Source organism: Callithrix jacchus, chromosome 15, assembly GCF_049354715.1.
Source record: "Callithrix jacchus isolate 240 chromosome 15, calJac240_pri, whole genome shotgun sequence".
NCBI lineage: Eukaryota > Metazoa > Chordata > Mammalia > Primates > Cebidae > Callithrix > Callithrix jacchus.
The window spans coordinates 61,986,417-62,006,989 of NC_133516.1; the positions used below are offsets into that span (position 1 = coordinate 61,986,417).

General features: G+C 38.9%; 1 pseudogene across 1 annotated transcript; it reads right to left on the reverse strand.

Annotated features, from left to right (window-relative positions):
• Positions 1–17,185: 17,185 nt before the first annotated feature.
• LOC100386955 (small ribosomal subunit protein eS1 pseudogene) lies at positions 17,186–18,263 on the reverse strand (annotated as a pseudogene). Its single transcript, XR_013527446.1, has one exon. The product of XR_013527446.1 is annotated as a small ribosomal subunit protein eS1 pseudogene (transcript).
• Positions 18,264–20,573: the final 2,310 nt, after the last annotated feature.

A 20,573-nucleotide genomic window follows, 5' to 3' on the forward strand; every position in this document is an offset into this window, starting at 1 on the left:
ACTGCCAGCCAGGCTGTTGGGAGTGCCCTACTAAATTTTCTGTCTCTTCTGCTTTCACTGGGGGATCTTAAATTTGCTGTATGCAATCTGGAAGTATCGCCAACAGTTGAAGTTTGTTTTAGTTCATGCCCAGTGGTTAGGGTCCTTCAGTAGAGTGTGAAATGTTTTTACAGAGCCACCTCGCCTGTCCCAATGTAGTAAAACCTGTTCTCTACTCAAAGCAGTGCTTGCCCTAATTGCTCTTTTTGACATGAATTTTCTCTGTGCTTTGGGAAATAATACCACCCAATGTTGGGAACTGGGTCAGGATTAAATTCCAGTTAAATGGCTAGTTTCATAACTAATGCTTCTACTTTATACATTTGATAACTTAAAAACAATTTTTTTCCAGTCAGTACAGCCTGTCTCCACAAAATTTTTCCATTGTAAGGCAAGCCCAAGACAGATACCTACTTTTATCTGTAAGCAAAATGGCAATCTATGCTAACCCCCACAACACACACGTCAGCCAGCAAGGACTTGCATTTCCCCTGGGCTTTCTCTTTGATCTCTCACACTGCCCAACACGATGTGGCAGTGTGTGTGGTTTGTCTCTCAAGTCCCATCCAGTTCACTGGCAAGTTCTGCTTTGACATGCCAAGTTGCAGCTTTTACAGGTTTGTCATGTTCCGTTTGAATCCTGTCACTTAAGATATAAATCTTTATTCAATGTGCCAGCTTCAGCAGAAAATAAATGAACTTGGAATGCCACCTCTCCCTCCATGCAGTAGATCCTACCCTTGCAATTTGGGTGTGAACACTAAAGCTAGTACAATTGAAACATACAATTTGAAGTTAAAACTCTGGTGGTCTTTGATGTGTAACTGTAATTCTGCCTACTTTCTTCACATTGTGCCTTTCCAACACCCCTATTTCAAGGATCAAGGTCCAAGTCACCTTCAAAGTTACCTATCCGGATGAAGAATTAGTGTCATCAGGGCGAAAGTATGGTAGTACTCGCTAACATGCGAGAAAGTCATGTTATTTAATTAAGCCATTTTATTTACTTTTTTTTTTTTTGAGACGGAGTTTCGCTCTTGTTACCCAGGCTGGAGTGCAATGGCGCGATCTCGGCTCACCGCAACCTCCGCCTCCTGGGTTCAGGCAATTCTCCGGCCTCAGCCTCCTGAGTAGCTGGGATTACAGGCACATGCCACCATGCCCAGCTAATTTTTTTGTATTTTTAGTGGAGACGGGGTTTCACCATGTTGACCAGGATGGTCTCGATCTCTTGACCTTGTGATCCACCCGCCTCGGCCTCCCAAAGTGCTGGGATTACAGGCGTGAGCCACCACGCCCGGCCCATTTTATTTAATATTAAAAGTTTGCTATAGCACCAATTCAAATTTCAAGTATTTGCAAATTTCCCAAACTAAACCATTTGTTAAAGGGTCTGGGAAATTCCATTCCACTTCTCTAACATTTATGGGATCTTACCCGTTTCATGCCCCTAAAATTGTGTAGTGATTACCCTGTTTCTCTCTACAAATAAAGCTTCCACTCTTTTTGCTGTAGTCCTAAAGGTCTAAATGATATTCCATCCTGTTTATTTTCTCCTAGAGCTGTATTTATCTGTATTTCCCCTGCCCCCCAGTATACGAATAGGACTTTAATCTCATTCTTTAAAAACTTGATACGAGCGTGGCAGCTCTCGGCGCAGAGTAAATGAGAGTGGTTCCCCTTCTGACCGAGGTTTGGAGCCTGGGGAAGGCAGAGTCGCCCATTACGGACACAAGAAGGAAGCCAGACAGGAGAATCCTGGGCAGAAAAGCACCATCAGTCTTAACGCCACCGTTCTGGCCCTGGGAACTAACAACTTGGACGTCCAATCAAGAGACCTAATCTGAAAGTTGGTAATTTCAAAGACGACAGGAGGATAAATTTACAATCATGGGAAGAAACCAGTGTAAAAAGGCTGAGAATACTCAAAATCAGAACGCCTCTCCCTCTAAAGATGATCACAGTTCCACATCAACAATGGAACAAGGCTTGGAGAACGAGCACATCCCAATGACAGAATCACTCTTCAGGGAATGGATAATAAGAAACTTCTGTGAGTTAAAAGAACATGTTGTAGCCCAACGTAAAGAAACTAGGAACTTTGAAAAAAGGTTTGATGAAATCCTATTGAGAATAGATAACTTAGAGAGGAATATAAGCGAATTAATGGAACTGAAGAATACAATATGGGAATCCTAGAAGTATGCACAGGTTTAAACACTCATTGTTCAAGCAGAAGAAAGGATAACAGGTCAAAGTCCAACTTAATGAAAGAAAACAAGAAGACAAGATTAGAGATAAAAGGATAAAAAGGAATGAGCAAAGTCTCCAAGAAATGTGGGACTATGTGAAAAGACCAAATTTACATTTGATAGGTGTACCTGAATGCGAAGGAGAGAATCACTTTTCAGGATATTATTCAGGTAAATTTTCCTAAACTAGCAAAGCAGGTCAATATTCAACCCCAGGTAATACAGAGAACACCACAAAGATATTCCTCAAGAAGAGCAACCCCAAGGCACATAATCGTTAGATTCACCAGGGTTGAAACGAAGGAGAAAATACTAAGGGCAGCCAGAGAGAAAGGTCAGGTTACCCACAAAGGCAAGCCTATCAGACTTACAGCAGATCTCTCAGCAGAAACTCTACAAGCCAGAAGAGAGTGGGGGCCAATATTCAACATCTTCAAAGAACAGAACCTTCAGCCCAGAATTTCATATTCAGCCAAACTAAGCTTCACAACTGAAGGAAAAATAAAATCTTTTATGAACAAGCAAGTACTCAGAGATTTTATTACCACCAGGCCTGCTTTACAAGAGCTTCTGAAAGAGGCATTACACACAGAAAGAAACAACCAGTATTAGCCTTACTAAAAATATACCAAAAAGTAAAGAGCACCAACATAAATAAGAATTTTCATCAACGAATGGATCAAACAGCCAGTTAACATCAAATGGCAGTAACCCTAAATTTAAATCGACTAAATCCTCCAATCAAAAGACACAGCCAAAACCCAACAGCATGTTACATCCAGACCTGTTTCACATGCAAGGATACACAAAGACTCAAAACAAAGGGATGGAGAAAGATTTACCAACCAAATGGAGAGCAAAAATAAATAAATAAATAAATAAATAAATAAATAAATAAAAAGCAGGAGTTGCGATTCTCGTAGCGGATAAAATAGATTTTAAAGCAACAAAGATATAGTGGTAAAAGGACCAATACAACAATAAGAGCTAATGATCCTAACACCCAGATATATAGAGACTTAGATTCAATGAGACAGAAAATTAATAATGATATCAAGGACTCGAACTCAGATCTGGAACAAGTAAACTTAATAAATATTTATAGAGCTCTCCACTTCAAATACACAAAATATACATTCTTGTCAATACCACATCACACCTACTCATAGGTTTAAATGAAACATTGATTGGCCATTATTAATAACCATTTTTTTTTTCAGATTAAAGCAATATTTCTGTTCACCCCCCCTCTCTCTCTTCCTTTCTCTCCTTTACTCATTTTTTTCCTTTCCTTCTCTCAAAAAAAGAAATCAACTTGTAAACCTCTAGATCCAGGTCGGCAATGTCTCTCTCAGTGCTTGAATTCCTTCCTTCCCTTCCCTTCCTCCCTCCCTCCCCACCTTCCTCCCTTCCTTCCTCGCTCCCTTCCTCCTTCCCTCCCTTCCTGCCTTCCTCCCTTCCTCCTTCCCTCCCTTAAAAAAAAAACAAAAAAAACTTGATACTATTCACTTAGTTTGCTTTCATGTTCCTTATTCATTGTTTTTCAGCCAATTTTTTTATTTGGTTATATTTTCTGAAAATGGATTGATTTTGCTCCTGCAAAATGTGCTCTTTCACTGTGTTTAAATGAGTACTTCCTAACATAAATTATAAAGCAAGAATACTTTATCTGTGGATGCTAATCAGCAACTCAGTCTTTGCAGTAGCAAAGTAGACGAAACTGTTTGTCTCCCAAGTCCCATCCAGTTCACTGGAAAGTTCCGCATTGACATGCCATGTGCTATTGGGAAATTATTAAGATCTCTAGAGTAAATTAAGGAAATAACCTGTTAAAAACTCAATTGTAGATCTCTGTTTACTCCTACTATAGACGGCTTGGGGAAAGCATTCATGGGCAACAGCCTGAAAGTTTCTTATACTTATTTTAAGGCTAATAATGAGACCCTCAGCCTGACTTTTGAGCTGCATGAAGGGAAATGTACTCCTTCAAAATTATTAGAAGCATAACTACATACTATAGAAGTAACGTTGGGTTTTTGCGAAACTCTTTTTTTTTACAGATTTTGATAACATATGTGCTTGTTAGAAGACAAATTATATGGCCGTAAAAGTCACCTTTACATAAGACAGAATATAACAAAAGACTCTTATTGAACGCAGAAACACTATATTTACCAAACCATATAGCAGAAGTGAAAGTTATTTGACAGAAGATAAGAAATTGAGCCCTAAAGGAGTAAAGTAACTTGCCCAAGGACTCAGCTCCAGAATAAACAAAGATTCTCCTGATTAAGCAAAAGATAGAGGGCTCTTCCCACCTGCTATCTCCCTTCTAGACTGGGGATATCAGTAATCAGTTTCCCATAACAGTTCTCCCTTTACAGAAAGCGCTCATGCAGAACTTTATTTTGTCCTACATGTGGAACAATACACAGATTGATTTGTTTTTCTTTTCAAATCTCTTTCATGAGATGATGGATTTGCACATTAGAAAGTATTGAATCTGAACATTTTGTCAAAACTGAAAACTTTGTGGCAAAGATAAGCAGCCGATGAGCTCCTAAAGTCTTTATCTGTCAAATCTCTTATAAATAGCCCTTATATAACTGCATTTTTCAAAGGGAGAATCCATCCTCAGCCCAATCAAGGCGGCTGCTTCTTAGTGCACATTGGTGTCCTCTCCTACCACAAAAGTCAGTGTTCATTGGCAAACTCTGCCTTGCTCTTGTTTCTTACACTAATAATTTAACAATCAACTAGAATGTTGGAAACCCCCCACAAAGATTTCAATTTTACAGAAAGTACCCAAAATTCCACTAGTTTTGCATCACAAAGTAGTAGCTGAAGTAAAGTTTTGAGTAAAACACTGTGTGTGTGGTTTTTGTGGGTGGTTACAGCTCAGAACAACGTTTAGGCCTCATCAATTATCTGACAGGAGAGAGTATGATGGCAATTTGTAATAAGATGATTATAAGTATCATAACAAACATTTTTTCCATCTTTGGTATCATATGCCAAAATGATTAAGCAACTCTTACAACCTGAAGGCCAATTCAGAAGCATAACAAGCCGTCAAGTCTGGAACCAAAAAATTCTGCCAAAATCGAGAAAATAAAAAGGTAGACCGCTGGTGGGTTTTTATATTTGGTCAACTCAGACAATGCCATGGACTCTCCAGCTCCTGGTACTTTAAACTCATTTGGTAAAACAAATCTCTAGCTTACTGGGGCATGACATTAAAAAAAAAATTACCAAAGGAACATCTTAAAATACTTTAAGGTCATGACAAACCAATGTGAAAGAGAATCCTAACACCTAGAAGCGAAACTGCATCATCCACCCATCTTGAAGAGAAAAAAGAAAGCTAAAAACCACCATAGAATAAGAATGCAGAATTTGAGAAAAACCCTAAGGTGAATTCTGAACAACAACACAGAGTCCAACAACGCAAGTGCATATTGTATGCAAGAGCCACTAATGGAGAGAATTTGCCAGCACTTTTATAATGGCCTCGCCATAGATGGTTGGTCCCAGGTAAATGGACCTTTAGACAATCCAAGAATTTAACCTGTTTGCTCCTGAACGTAAGTCATATACTTGTGACCTATGGTATCTCATAAAATCTTGTGAGAAGCTTTTTGTAAAAGTTATCTGCAGAAAAACAACTAAGTATAAAACTGGGACAAGGAGACCTGAACCACACAAGGCTTAGGTACTAGGTCTATGTCAGAGCCCACATAGCAACATGGTGGAATGGAAAGAACATGGACCTTGAGGTGGGTAAGAATTCTGATACCATTTTTATTACTGAAATGTTATAACTTGGAGCAAGTTTCTAATGATTTTAATGTGCAGTTCCCCCTTTCTTAAGAGTAGAGATGCTACCGCATACTTCTTTGGGCAGTAATGGGCATCAAGAAAGATAATCTTACCAAGAGTCTGGCATAACCTGATACGTTACTTCCCATTCCTTTGCAACATAACCATTTCCTTTTTCTCAAACCTATTCACAATCTCAGCTAACTACTGCATGACCAAATGCTTCTTTCTGTTTCCACTAAATGGCTCTGATATTATTACTGTGGGATCCTAAATCTACATGTCTTAACATGACATACTGAGGCCACATCCAGTCATTTAAAAAACTTTTATCTTTATATCCAAATTATGTTGTAATTATCAGTTTGAACTGAATAAATGCATAATGAACCTCTCATACAGCTTATGACCTCCAGATAACTATTCTCATATTTTTTAGCAGTGCTGCATTCAAATCTGACTTTTTTAAAAGTAAATCTTGGGCTCGGCACAGCAGCTCACACCCATAATCCCAACAATTTGGGAGGCTGAAGTGGATGGATCACCTGAGATCAGGAGTTCAAGACCAGCCTGGCTAACATGGCAAAACCCCGTCGCTACTAAAAACACAAAAATTAGTCAGGTGTGGTGGCTCACTCCTTTAGTTCCAGCTACTTGGGAGGCTGAGGCAGGAGAATTGCTTGAACCCAGGAGGCAGAGGTTGCAGTTAGCCAAGATTGTGCCCCTGCACTCCTCCCTGAGCAACAGAGTGAGACTCCCTCTCTAAATAAAAAAGTAAATCTCTACAGAAAAATGTTTTATCTTAGGAATGGCAATGTATTTCCTTAATTTCTGAAGTGCCTTCTTACATTCTCATTTAAACCTCCAAACCGTACGTAGGTATTATCCCTGGTATCTGAATGGTCCTAAGTTGTACTATCTTTCATTTAACATTCAAATACAAATTCTATACCATATCTCACATAACTATAGAAGATGCAGAGCCTCCTTAATAATTTCTTTCTGAGAAGGATCCTGAGAAGGAGCAGAGACCCCACCTTGGGGGCCCGTGAGCCCCTCCACAACCCGAGCATGAAAATAAAGGAAAAAAAATCTTGAATTCCTTCAAGGGCAATTCTAGGCACCTAGCTAGCCCTGAGAAGTAAATAAGCAACGTGTTAAGCAATAAAGTAATCTGATAGTAGGCTCAGCGCAGTGGCTTATGATTTGGGAGGCTGAGGCAGGTAGACTATGTTAGCCCAGGAGTTCAAGACCAGCCTGGGCAATGTGGCAAAACCCCATCTCTTCAAAAAATACAAAAATTAGCTGGGCATGGTGGCACACATCTGTAATCCCAGCCACTCAGGAAGCTGAGGTAGGAGGATCTCCTGAGCTCAGGGAAGTCGAGGCTGCAGTGAGCTGAGATCATACCACTGCACTCCAGCCTGGGCAACGGAATGAGACACTGTCTCAAAAAAAAAGGAAAGAAAGAAAGAAAGAAAGAAAGAGAGAGAGAGAGAGAGAGAGAGAGAGAAAGGAAGGAAGGAAAAAGAAGGAAAGAGAAAAGAGAAAAAAGAAAAAGTGGCTAAAATGACAGCCAAGGAAGTTAGAGTCATGAGATGTTTGGTTCCCTAAAGAAACTATAGATAGCATCTTAACATATATCCTTGAGTTGTATTTCAGAAACCTAGACCGCTACCAAAGGAAAAATGCTGTCAGCTGGCAAGTAAACCTCAGATAAGGGGGAACTGAGGGTCGAACTCTGACCACTGTTCTTTGTTCTAAATTTCGTCCTGAAGGGACTGGAGGAAGTTAGTGCCCACAGGCCAGAGCTAACATTCTTTTCTGCTGACCTCAAATTTTTCAACAAAGCTTCACCTCCTTAAACAATTGCACATTAGAAAATCCCTGAATCTACCTATAACCTATGGGCTGCACCCTTCCACTCCTGCCCTACCTTTTTTAGGTTAAAGCAATGTGTAGCCTCATGTATTGATTTATGAGTTTGCCTGTAACTTCTGCCACCCTGCTGCCTTAAAAAACCTTACCTGTTTAAGCCATCTGGGAGTTCAGGTCTTAACCATGAGCTGCCTAATCCTCCCTGCTTGGTGCCCTGCAATAAATGCTTCACTTTCTCTCCCTGCAATTCCATTATCAGCATTTGGCTTTGCTGCTCTGGGTAGGCAAACCCAAGTTCGTTGAGTACATTCTAAGGAGGGTGCTTACACCTTCTTCATCATCCTTGTCACTGTTTCATCCTAAATCCTGATTCCAACCCAAATCTCTTTTCCTTCTCATCATTTCCCCTCTTTATTTCACTAGTGTGTAGACACAGCTCTCTCTCCTTCCTGTCCCCAAAGCATCACTATCATCTGGGTTTTGTGAAGAGCAGATCTTTAGTAGAAGAAAATTACAATAAAGAGTAGGAAACAACTTAAAATTGAGACTCAGCCATTAAAGCTCCCTTCCCTTCCTTCTCGCCCATGGGAGGAACAACTTCTCTTCTCAGCCTGTTGGTAGGTAGAGGTCTACAAAGAAAAGCAAAATAACAGCAAAAAACAAACAAACAAACAAAACAAACAACAAAAAAAACACCTTCCTTCCAGCCTCAAAAGCCCAAACACCAAAAATTCTTGCTGTTTCTTTACTATGCAGAGCAATTTTACCCTCAGTTCCCAATCATTCCTCTCTAGATAAAGCGCTTACCTTGGCCTAAAAAAAAGGCTATTCTATCATCCTTAGCTTCCACTTCTGGGGCTAACTGGCTTCTAAGATGGCATTTTTTTTTTCCTGATCCATCCCTATCTTACAGAACAAGGAATTTCTTTAGAAAGTTGAAGTGATCTGGGCTGGGTGCAGTGGCTCATGCTTGTAATCCCAGCACTTTGGGAGGCTGAGGTGGGCAATTACCTGAAGTTGGGAGTTCGAGACCAGCCTGCCCAACATGGAGAAAACCTATCTCTAGTAAAAAATACAAAATTGGCTGGGCATGGTGGCGCATGCCTGTAATCCCAGCTACTCGGGAGGCTAAGGCAGGAGAATCGTTGTGGTGAATGGAGATCGTGCCATTGCACTACAGCCTGGGCAACAAGAGCAAAACTCAGTCAAAAAAAAAAAAAAAAAAGGCTATATCATCTGACTTCATGTATTATACATATTCTTCAGTATCCTAGTGCTTCACTATGCCACACGCCATCTAGCTTAGTTCCTGTGCCGGCACCTCTACCTGCCCACCGTGCCTTGGGGAGATGTGGATCTCAGGGTTCTAAGAAATAAAAAGTCTTAAAGGCAAAAGCTGCAACTAATTCATTTCTGTATTGTTAGTACCTAGCACAATTCCTCCCAAAGAGGGTCACTGCCTTTGAGGGGTTTAAAAAAAAACCACCACATTCTTTTTGAACCTTCACTTAATCTGCTTGATAATTTTGGAGCCAAGGGCAAGGAGTCTTTCATTAAGGAAGGAATATCTAGCAGTGGCCCAAAAAGGAGGTGCATATAGAACTGAGTATCAGGCAGTCACTACTCTTTTTGCTGCTAACTGACCATTCAATCCTATAAACTAAGCCTTAATCATAATGCCTCTGGTTTCAGTAACCCTGCTTCACAACATTCTCCTATCTGCTCCCTCTAACCAGGGGATCCCAATCTCTCTTCCTCCTTTCAATTCCTGTAACAAAGCTGTGATTTAGCATGGTCTCTATGAATGTGTAAATTCAGACCCACATATACTTTCACACTCCTCTCTCCATCCCACTCCCTTATCTAACAATGCTAAAAGATAATCCCTCAACAATCTATGTAGTAGTATGCCAGTTCTCAGATTACACCTGAAGAGACAGATCACATTTAAGTAGGTTAAAGAAATTATGGCCATTTTGGATAATGAATAATTATGGTTCATTTATACATTAACCATATGTAAATCACTTATTAAGTTACATTCTCCCAACCAGACTTAACAAATTTTAGTATTTCAGCTAATCCTAGAAATTTCATAATGGGCTAAAGGACTTGGAGGCGAGTGAAACTTTCCTAGCTCTCTGCGTATCATTCCTTCTTTTTTAAACTGGAACTCTGACATGCTTTGAATCTGTGTCCCCACACAAATCTCATGTAGAATTGTAATCCCCATTGTTGAAGGTGGCACCTGGTGGGAGGTAAGTGGATCATGGGGATGGAGTTCTCACGAATGGTTTAGCACCATCCCCCTTGGTACTGTATAGCGAGTGAGTTCTTATGAGACCTGGTTGTTTAAAAGTGTGCAGCACCTCCCACACCCTCTGTTCCTTCTGCTCCAGTCATGTGAAGTGTTGGCCCACCATTTTCCTTCCGCCATGATTGTAAGTTTCCTGAGGCTTCCCCAGAGGCAGAACAGAGGCCACCATGCTTCCTGTACGGACTATAGAACCATGAGTCAATTAAACCTCTTTTCTCTATAAATTAACCAGTCTCAGGCATTTCTTTATAGCAATGCAAGAATGGGCTAATATAAACTCTCATAATTATGGGTAGAATACAGTACAACCACTTTGAAAAACAACAGGCAATTAAAAAAAAATAAACACACTTACTAAAAAATCCAGAAATCCTACCACCAAGTATTAATCCAAAAGAAAGGAAAATACACGTCTACACAAAAACCTGTATGCAAACTATAAACAGCTTTATTAATATCACCTCAAACTGGAAACAAATCAAATGTCCATCAACTAGTAAGTAGATAAAGAAATGGTGGTGCAAACATACTATGGCGATCGTGTACAGGTGGCCTAGAGCCCACACGCCCAGGACTGTTAATGTTTGGGTTGACTTTACCCCTTTTAGCACATTCAGTGTGCACACTTTCTGAACTGATTATCGCACAGAGTTGGGCAGAAGGGCAAGGGTCAAAAACCTGCTCACTGGAGAGCCGGGTAGCACTGGCAGTGAAACTTAAAATGATGTGTGCTCCTATTTAAATAAAAATAATCAGTTGCCTGTGTTTTAGAACTTACAAATGGAACAGTCCTATAGGTTTGCAGCACTAGTTTCCCACTGTTGCTGTAACAAATTACCAGAAACTTAACGGCTTAAAACAACACCACAAATTTATTATCTTACAGTTCTGCTTGTCCACATTCCTTCTGAAGGCACTAGGGGGGAGAATCCATTTTCTTGCCTTTTTCAGGTTCAAGAGGCTGCCTCCATTGGTTTGTGACCTGATTCCATCTTCAAAGAGAGGAATGGCCAGTTGAGCCTTTCACTCATTACATCATTCCAACTCTGACTCTCCTGCCTTCCTCATTCATTTATTAGGGCACTTGTGATTCCACTGGTTCAACCTGCATAATCCAGGAAATCTCCCCAGCTCAAAACCCTTAATCACACCTGCAATCTCCCTTTTGCAATGTAAGGCAACATATTCACAGGGTGTGGGGGATTAGGACAGGAACATCTTTAAGGGGGCCACTATTCTGCCTACATTTGCCTAGGCAAAATCTAGGCAGGTTAAAGACAAGAAAAACCAATCACATCTTTCTTTTCAACTCTGACGGATTTGAATACAATTAGGAAGGTCACATTTTCTCACGGTCCAAACAGGCTGAACAAGTCAGTTCATTAACAGGATCATATAAACTGATAAAGCTATAAATGATTGCCCAAGAGCCTGTTGCCCCCTTTTACATGCCCTATTGCTATTCTTGGAAAACCAGAAACAACTATATAAAGATGTTTGCTTTTTTAGACACACACACACACACACACACATACACATACACATACACACACACACACACACACATACACATACACATACACATACACATACACATACACATACAAACACCCCTCATTAGAGAATTTCTTCCTCAGGTTTTATTTACTAGGATTCACACTTTAGAAGTAAGATCCAGTGAGGTACAAAGAAAATAAGTGATCCTAAACTTCTCAACCAGATAACCTTTATTGATTTTTTAAAAATGAATGTGTACCTGTATAAAGTTAGAAAAGTTATGAGTCACTAACATAATAGGGTTGAAAAAAGAAAAAATGATTAGAAAATTTAATATGCCATATGAAGTGTCTGTACAAATTTTTTTGCCCATTTTTTACTTTCTTTTGTTATTAAAATGTTTAGGACTTCTCAGACTATGATTATGTTATTAATTTAAAAATTTGAAACTTATGCTTTTTATATTCTGGTTACCAATCCTGTACTAAATATACGTTTTGCAATTTTTTTTTCTTGTCTGTGGCTTGTCATTTTCTTAGCAAAGCTTTTTTGTTTTTTGTTTTTTTTTTTTGAGATGGGTTTCCCTGTGTGTTGCCCACGCTGGTCTCAAATTCTTGGACTCAAGCAATCCTCCCACCTTGGCCTTCCAAAGTGCTGGGATTACAGGTATGAGCCACCACACCTGGCTAGCAGAGCTGTTTGATGAACAGAAAGTTTTAATTTTGATGAAAGCCAATTTGTCAATAATTTTGTTTCTATGGTTCATACTGCCTCCTAAGAAATATTTGCCTAAGATTCCAAAGATTTTCTCCTGTTTCTAGAATAGCATTGTACAATATAACTTTCTGTGATGACAGAAAGGTAATGACACTGGGTATAGCTAGCCAGATGTGACTTCTGACAACTTGGTATGTTGCTGCAACAACCCAAGAGCTGAATTTCCAAATTTTATTTTGTTTTAATAGTCTAAATTTGAATAGCCACATTTGGCCACCATAATGGGCCAGGAAGTTATAGCAGTGTTATAGTTTAAGGTTTTACATTTTGGTCTATGATACATTTCTACTTAATTTTTGTAGATGTTCAAGGTATGTGTCAAGGTTAATTTTTTAAAAATATGGATACCTAATTCCTCCAACACCATTCTGTGTAAAGTCTATCTTTTCTCCAATGAGTTACTTGGCACCTTAATCAAAAATATCAATTGACCATATTGGTGTGGGTCTATTTCTGGACTCCATGCTGTTCCATGGACCTATATGTCTATCCCTTCACCAACTGAAATATATAGTCAACTGATATTTAAAAAGAGTGACAAGAATACACAATGGGGAAAGAATAGCCTCTTTAACGAATGGTACTGGGAAAACTGGATAGTCATATGCAAAAGAATAAAACTGGACATTTATCTTGTACCATACACAAAAATCAACTCACCAGCCTGGGTAACATAGCAAGACCCTATCTCTACAAAAAATAATAAATATTGAGCACAGGAGTTTGAGCTCCAGTGGGCTATGACTGCACCACTATACTCTAGCCTGGATGACAGAGTGAGACCCTGTCTCAAAAAAAAAAAAAAAACAAAAAAAAAGAACAACGAACTAAAAATGGACTAAAGACTTAAATGCAATATCTGAAACTATAAAACTTCTAGATTACAGGAAACCTTCATGGCACTGGTCATGGCAATGAGTTCTTGATGACACCAAAAATGCACGCAACAAATACAAAAATAGACGAATGGTACTGCATCAAACCAAAAAGCTTCTGTACAGCAAAGGAAATAATCAACACAGTGAAAAGGCAACCTACATAATGGGAGAAAAGATTTGTAAACCAAAAAATCTGATAAGGGGTTAATATTCTAAATAGATAAGGAGCTGCCACAATTCAACAGCAAAAGAATCAACAAACCAAAATAACTTAATTTTAAAATGAGTAAAAGCAGGTGTAGAAGTTCATGCCAATAATCCCAGCACTCTGGGAGGCAAAAGCAGGAGGATTACTTGAGCCCAGGAGTTCCATGCCAGCCTAGGCAACATGGCGAAACTCTGTCTCTACCAAAAAAAAAAAAAATGCAAAAATTAGTCGGACACAGGTGCATACACCTGTAGTCCCAGCTACTTGGGAAGCTTACATGGGAGGATCACTTGAGCCCAGGAGGTCCAGGAGTTCCAGATCAGCCTGGGTAACATGTCTCCACCAAAAAAAATACAAAAATTAGTCAGGCACAAGAGCATACACCTGTAGTCCCAGCTACTTGGGAGGCTGTGATGGGGGGCGGGGAATCACTTGAGCCCAGGAGGTCAAGGCTGCAGTGAGCTGTGATTTTGCCACTACATATCAGACTGGGTGACAGAAGAAGACCCTGTATCAAAAAAATTAAATTTTTTTTTTTTTAAATTTAATGGGCAAAAGACTTGAATGGACAGTTTGCCAAAGAATCCATACACTTGGCCAACAGGTGTATGAAAAGATGCTCAACATTCCTAATCACTCATGGATATGCAAATCAGAGATATCACCTCACACCTGTTCAGATGGCTATTATTTAAAAGCAACAACAACAACAAACCCAAGATATAACAAGAGTTGGTGAGGATGTAGAGAAATGAGAATACTTGTGCACTGTTGGTGGGAATGTAAAATGATGCAGCTGTTATGGAGCACAGCATGGAGGTTCCCAAAAAATAAAAAATAGAGCTACCATATGATTCAGCAGTCTTATTTCTGGGTATTTATCCAAAAGAATTAAACTAAGATATCTGCATTCCCATGTTAACTGTAGCATTGTCCACGACAGCCAAGAGGTAAAAACAACCTTAATGTCCACTGGTGGATGAATAAAGAAAATGTGGTGTGTGTATATAATGGAATATTATTCAGCCATAAAAAGGAAGAAAATCCTGTCACATGCTACAACATGGATAAAACTTAAAGACATTATGCTAAGTGAAATAAGCTAGTCACAGAAGGACAAATACTGCATTATTCTTCTTACATGAATTATGTAAAATAGCCAAACTCATGGAAGCAGAAAATAGAATAGTAATTGCCAACAGCTGCAGGTAGGGGAAAATGGGGAGCTGCAATTCGATGGGTGTAAAGTTTTAGTCATACAAGATTAAAAAGTTGTAGAGATCCACTGTATAACTTTGTGCTCATAGTTAACAATACTGTACACAAAAATTTGTTAAGAGGGTAGAGCTCACTTTTTTAACCATAAAGTTTTTAAAGCCGGGCACGGTGGCTCACGCCTATAATCCCAGCACTTTGGGAGGCCGAGGCAGGTGGATCACGAGGTCAAGAGATCAAGACCATCCTGGTCAACATGGTGAAACCCCGTCTCTACTAAAAATACAAAAATTAGCTGGGCATGGTGGTGCACACCTATAGTCCCAGCTACTCAGGAGGCTGAGGGAGGAGAATTGCTTGAACCCAGGAGACGGAGGTTGCGGTGAGCCAAGATCATACCATTGCACTCCAGTCTGGGTAACAACAGCGAAACTCTGTCTCAAAAAAAAAAAAGTTTTTAAAAATCATTTTGTCTTGATTTTTGTAACTTTATAGCAAGTCTTGAAATCAAGGGGTAATGTAGATGCCCCAACATTTTCTTTTTCAAAATTGTTTTGGCTATTCTAAGTTCTTTACTTCCCTATATAAATTTTAGAAATAGCCTGTCAATTTCCACAAAGACTGCTGAGCTTGTGACTGCAATTGCATAGTATCTATCTATTTGGGAAGATTGACATTTTGACAATACTGAGAATCCTAATCCATGAATACAGTATATTTTACCACTAGTTTAGGTCTTCTTTGATTTCTCTCATCAATGTATTTCAGTTTTTGGCATGCGAATCTTATACATGTTTTGTTAGCTTTATTTCTAGGAATTTGTAAACTGGATGCTACTGTAAATAATACTTTAAAAAGTTTTCAAGTTCAAAATGTTTGCTGTTAGTATAAACAAATATAATTCATTTTCATATATTAACCTTGTATCCTGTGGGCTTGCTAAACTTACCTACTAGATCCAGTAGCTTTTTATACATTATTTAAATTTTCATCATAGACAATCATGATAACTACAGCTAGAGGCGTTTTTATTTCTTCCCTTCTATTCTGTATGCCTGTTTCTTTTTCTTGCCTTATACTAGCTAGGACCTCCTGGACAATACTGAAGAGGAGTGGGGAATGCCAACATTTTTGCTTTGTTCTGATCTTAGGGGGGGAAAGCATTTTATCTTTCTTTATGAGTTACGAGGTTATGTGCTTTCATAAATCCCATTTATCAGATGGAGGAAATTTCTTTCTATTCCTCATTTTCTGAAAGTTTTATCAGGAATGACAGATTTTTGTAAAATGTTTTTTTCTGTATCTATTGAGATTATCACATGATTTTTTTCTTCTTAGTCTGTTGATATGATAAAGTGCACTGATTAATTTATGAATAGTGAACCAGTCTTACATTCCTGCAATAAGGGTCATTTGGTCATGATGTATATTCTACTCTTTTTATATACTAGATTTTATGTGCTAATATTTTGTTTAACATTTTTATGTCAATATTCATGACGGTGGCTTGTAGTTTTCTTATGAATTCTTTGCCTGGTTTTGATATCAGGTAATGCTGGCCATATAAAATGGAAAAGTTTTCTCTGCCTTTCCTTTTCCTTTTATTTTTCCAAGATAGGGTCTCATGCTACCACCCAGGCCAGAGTGCAGTGGTACAAGCATAGCTTGCTGCAGCCTCTATCTCCTGGGCTCAAGTGCTCTTCCTGCCTCAGCCTGCTGAGTAGCTGGGACTATAAGCATGCACCACCACACTTGGCTGTTTCTTCTTTTATTTTTAGTAGAGATGAAGTCTCACTATATTGCTCAGACTGGTCTTGAACTCCAGATCTCAAGTGATCCTCCTGCCTTGGCCTCTCAAAGTGCTGGGATTACAGGCATGAACCACCATGCCCAGCTTTTCTCTCCATTTCTGAAAAAGTTTGTACAAAAATGGTATTATTTCTTCCTTAAATGGTGTAGGATTAGCCAGTGAAGCCACCAGATTTTTCCTGTGGGGAAGTTTCTACGTTGACTAGTACTATTTAAGTAAGTTTGACAGTCTGTCAAGAAATGTGTCCACTTGATTCAAGTTATCAAATTTACTCACATAAAAATTATTCAGGATATTCTCTTATCATTTTAATATCTGTAGGATCTATAGTGATAGCACCTTTTTTATTCTGAATACCAAAACTTATGTCTTCTCCCCTTCTTTTTCTGATAAGTCTGGCTAGAAATTTATTAATTTTATCTTTCAAATACCAGCTTTTGGTTTTAGTCTCTTTTTTAAAATTTCATTTCTGCTCTTATCTTTATTATTTTCTAGTTTCTGCTTGTTTGGAATTTAATTTGCTCTCCTATTTTTAACTTTTTTTTTCTTATTTTTTTATTTTATTTTATTTTTTAAAATAAAGATGGGCTTTCACCATGATAACCAGGCTGGTTCTGAACTCCCGACCTCAGGTGATCCACCCACCTCAGCCTCCCAAAGTGCTAGGATTACAGGCATGAGCCACCACGCCCGGCCACAAATAAGACATTTTATTTGCCACACATTTTATTTGCCACTATTAAGTCTGAATTTTAAACAGATTCTTGGACTGGTGGTTCATATCCATCAGTTCGTTCAACTTTAGCACCTGTCTCATCCCCAGTGGCTTTTCCAGAACTACTGCCTTCACCATGAAGCTCCATGAGTTTTCCCAATTCAAACTTGGGATTCTTCAGCATTTTTACTTTTCTAACGAAGACATCATGGAGAGGATAAATAGATTGGCGAGCCCTTTCTATGTCTTTCCCAATGCTGTCTGGAATCAATTTATTGACCACTTCTTTCAAGTCATTTGTCTGCACCTCTCGGGTCATGATTTCCATCATCTTCTTCCGGATTTGGCGGACCTGTTGATGCTGAGCATAAGAGGTCTTCCGTATCTGATTGTTGCGTTTTTTAGTAAAACCAACACAGAACAGACGAAGCAAGTAACCATCGGTAGTCTTGACATCAACATGAGCTTCAATCATTGTCTGCCATTTTTTGACCATGGAACACATTTTGTCATGTGTAAGATCCATGCCATGGAAGTTAGTCAGGCAGTTTTTGCCCTGAACATCTTCAGTAATCAGCTTGAATTTTCTAAATGCAACTTCATCATTCTGCAAATCAGCAAGACTAACTTCAAACACTCGACCCTTGAGGCCATCAGATGCAATTTTGGTTCCTTGGGTCCTGGTGACTAGCGTCTTTCCAATATTTCTTATATTGAACATAGCGGGTGCTTTCACATCATACCAATCTTTCTTAGAAAATGGATCAACCACTTCTTCTTGGCTCCCTTTTTGCCGCCTTTTGTAAGGCGCTTTGTTCTTGCCAACCGCCATGGTGCTGCTCAGAGAGCCAAAAGGGCCTATTTTTAACTTCTTAAGGTGGAGTCTAACATCGATTGGAGGCCTTTTCCTGTTTTATAATATAAGCATGTAATGCTATATATTACCTTTTAAGCACTGCTTTAGCTTAGTTTCATACATTTTGATGTGTTGTATTTTTGTCATTCTATTCAAATTAGTTTTTAATTTCCTTATGACTTCCTATTTGACTTACTAGTTATTTAGAAGTGTGCTGTCTAATTTTCAAATACTTGAGAATTATGCAGATATTATCAATTTCTGGTTTAATTCTATTGTGATCAGAGAACATATTTTATATTATCTCAATTCTTTACGTTTGTTGATGTTTAAGCCTCAGAGTATCATCTAACTTGGTGAATTTCCCACTTACATTTGAAAAGGATGTATATTCTGCTGTTGTTGGAGTGTTCTCTAAAACCTAACTGAATCAAATTGGTTGATATGGCTGTTCAGGTTTTCTATATCCCTACTGATTCTCTGCCTAGTAGTTCTATGGATTACTGAAGCAGGAACACTGACATCTCCAACAAAAATTGTTAATTTGTCTATTTCACCTTTGGTTCCTTCAATTTTTTGTGTTAGGTCCATTCATATCCATGCTTGTGCATTCTCCATGAATTGCTCCCTTATTTATTACATAATGTCCTTCTTTTTTCCTAGTAACATTCTTTATTCTGAAATCTGTTTTGTCTAATATAGCCACTTCATCTTTCTTTTGATTAGTGCTTTGCATGGCATATCTTTTTCCATCCTTTTACTTCTAATATATCTGTCTCTTTACATTTGAGGTGGGCTTCTTACAGATAGCATATAGAGTTGGGTCTTGATTTTTTAACCCAATCTGACAATCCTTGCATATTTTTAAAAATAAGTTACAATTTTCTCTACCCACTCCACCTTTTAAAAATGTGGATGTCTTTATATATTCGGCAACCCTTCAAGTCACTAGCCACTTCTATGTGCAATAATGTTTCCCTGAACTAGAAGTTTCTTATAGATTTGCCATGCAAATTAAACATACTTCTATTTAAAATAACTTAAAAGTATACTTGATATTTCTATTCTCCCAATCCTAACTGAGCCAGAAGCAAGTATTATCCCCCCAATAACTCCCAAATATCTGACTGCAACTGAAATCTCCCAAGTCACTGTCAGATCCACTTAGTCAAAAGTCTACTTAATGTCTTTGATGTTACACAAGTACCTCTTACTTAACATGTCTAAATCTCAACTTATTATCTTCCCCTGCACATTCTTCCTTTCAAATTTGTACCCGTGTTATGTCTCCCCACTCAGTGAATGGAAGTACTACCCTGCCAATTGCCAAGTCAGAAATTCAGGCACTACCTTCTCTTCTCCCTCCATTCATCAAATCCCCATCCTTTTACCTCTGATCATCAAACCCCCATTAATTCTACTCCTACATATGTTTTTGAATATCTTTCCTTTTCATTCTCCATCTTATCTGCAATGTTAGTAGCATTTTTCAGACAACCATCATTTCTTACCTGGACTTCTGCAAAAATCTTTTAATGGTAGTTCCTCCTACTTGTAGTTTTGAAGCTCCCAGCTTTCATTTCTCTTGAGATGGAGTTTTGCTCACTGCCCAGGCTGGAGTGCAATGGCACGATCTCAGCTCACAGCAACCTCCACCTCCCGGGTTCAAGCGATTCTCCTGCCTCAGCCTCCCAAGTAGCCGGGATTACAGGCATGTACACCTGGCTAACTTTCTATTTTCAGTAGTGACAGGGTTTCTCCCTGTTGGTCAGGCTGGTTTTGAACTCCTGACCTCAGGTTATCCGCCCACCTCAGCCTGGCAAAGTGCTGGGATTGCAAGCATGAGCCACCATGCCTGGCCACTCCCAGCATTCTTGTACCCTGCTTCCAAAAACTTTTACTCACAAAGTCCTTTGACTCCTTCTTATCTATCCTCCTCTCTCACCACTTCCTCCTTCACTGCCCCAACACACACACACAGATCTATAATAATTAACACTGTACTTCCCAAGTCCTGTAGCAACAGATGCCATCTTTTGCATTATGTCTTTTCACTTGCTATTCCTTTATTTAGAACATCCACCTCCTCCTGGGTTCACTTGATTAACTTTTACTTATCCTCCAGGTTTCAGTTAAGGTAGCCTTTCTCCTGGGAGACTTTACATAGCACCTTAATCTTGGTAAGGTGCTATTTATAGTTTAGCACTTAACACACTGAAATTATTTTTCTCTCTGTATTTTCCTCTAGATTGCAACCTCCATGACACTGGACTGCTGTATGCGTTCATCTCATTCATCACTCTATTCATAAT